Raw genomic sequence first — 2253 nt, forward strand, 5'->3', positions numbered from 1 at the left:
AATATAGAAATACCAGGAACAGTCTCCATACTGTAAAAAAAAAAGGTATATTTGAAGAGTTTACATGCCTGTGCATGCACAGTAGGCTGAGACTGGTGGTAAGCCCATTCAGAAATTTCAAGTCATAGCTCCTTCGGGAATAATGTGCTATTGTGCCTGCTAGCTCCAGGCCAGAAAGGGCTTTTTCTCTTATAGCCGGCGTCAGGCTTCGTGATGAATCACTTGTCTCTTGATATTTAAGCTCTTCTTATTTTGTTGGAGATTACTGGCCATGACTGATGGCTCCACGCAACTGATAAAAGCAGAAACTAGCTGCTCTAGAGTGAAACAACAGGAAGAAAAAGGCCATGCTCTACTTCTGCCTGAGGTTTGCAGCTAAGCTAGTCAGTTATGCTTGCCCAAGAATGGGAATTTAATTTCCTATTTCATCCCTCAGATATTATAGTCTTTACTCATAATAACCAGATCATGCTGTAAATCAAGAAAAATAGTGTCTTCTAAACTATTTTAAGCTAGACTGAATATGGCTCCATTTTTGAAAGGGTGTTTTGGATTATAAAAACAGTATCATCTTACATGTTTACTTTCTATATATTGGTACTGCATTATGTACTTTTTATTTTTAGTATTTATCATAATTCTTATTGATCAGCTACTTATTAGTCATTTGTTTATTGACAGTCTTACATGCTAAACTAAGCCTCAAGGGAATAGGGACAAATCCATCTTGGTCATTACTTATACCCATCACCTACACATATGAGGTGTTCAATAAACATTTTAAATCATTGGATGAATAACTAATACAAGGTTGTATAATGTAGGGTCTCACTATATTATGTACTTTGTTATGAAAAATCAGCCAAATATATACATTCCTATGAAAATACAAGAAAGAGGTAAGAGTAACAAGATAGGATGTGATATAGAAGTTTGTTGCGGGGGGGGGGACATTTACTTTTTTGACTCAGGAGAGGAGATTGGAGCAGTTTACAAGGCAAGGACGGTGTTTGAAGTAGGACTTGAAAACAGAAGAGCAATGGAAAGTTTGAGGGGCTGAGAAGCATCAAAGATATTTGGGTAGAACAGATTGAAGCAGAGGGCTGAGTTATGGGAGTTGTTGGAAATCATGCTGGAAAAGACAGATTAGGATCAGTTTGTTAAAAGGTTTGTGTAACAAACTGGAGGATTTAGTTTCCATTTAGTCAGAAAGGGTGTCGGCGAGGCTTTTCAGCGAGTACCACGATCAGAGTGAGGCACCGGGAAGCCTAATCTGAGAGCAACGGGAATGATTTGTTTGCAGTGTGAAGAAGGAACTAAGGAGTCGAATTAGAACGCCGTCATTATTGTCTAGAAAGTGGTGAAGGAGGAGCGTTTGAACTTGGGAGAGTGATGACTTGGAGGTTATCCACATCAGTTAACAAGCCAGTCATGGCACTGTTACCAGAAATATGAAAAAAACAAACGATGAAAAGGTTTGGATGACAAGATGAATTTAGTCCTAATCGTGTAAGGTTAGAGGCACTGGTTGGCCATGTTTAGAAAGTTTGACAATGCAACTGGAATTTCAGAGTTAAAAATCTTAGTGGTAGAGCAGTGCAGGATAATGGAGAATACCAACATGAGGAGCAGTGGATGGATTAAGCAGGTTGGAGGTGAAGGTCATTGGGTCATCAGAGGTAAGAAGGTGAGGTTCTTTAGTGGTCTGGGGGTAAAGGATGAGCCAGAAGAGAAGACAGATACAAGAGAATTACCTGTTTCCCAGCTCCTGGGATCTGCTTCTAGCTGTTTATCTAGAACTGTGATGGGGACCACGAATGAAATATAATACCACTAAATACTTAACTGAGCCTTCAGTATGTGCCAAGCATGGTCATAGGCTCTGAAGGGATAGAAAGAAGTGTAATTCATAACTTCCTTTCATAAGAGGTTTATAACGTAGCCAGCAAGATGTCATTTATTTAATTACTAATTATTCACAAGTGTGAAGTAAGCCCCTATGTTGTACTAGGTATAGCTACTCTTCGCTCAGAAGTCTCTCGTCCAGGCTAGGTATTTCAGTTCTTTCTACTACTTTTAAAAATGTGCTGGCAAACCCTTTTGCCTACTCCTGTTCACCCTTTGATTTATCAACATTGCCCTTAAAGTGTGCTATCAGAACTGTGCGCAGAGGTAAGCTGATCTGCAAAAGTTGGAGTGTGGCCATTATTTCACAATGGTAGAATTCCCTGGATCAGGGTGTTCTCTTTCTAT

The sequence above is a fragment of the Delphinapterus leucas genome, chromosome 9 (assembly GCF_059928025.1).
Source record: "Delphinapterus leucas isolate spDelLeu-1000000601 "Yukka" chromosome 9, BTC_Dleu_Yukka2, whole genome shotgun sequence".
Lineage (NCBI taxonomy): Eukaryota > Metazoa > Chordata > Mammalia > Artiodactyla > Monodontidae > Delphinapterus > Delphinapterus leucas.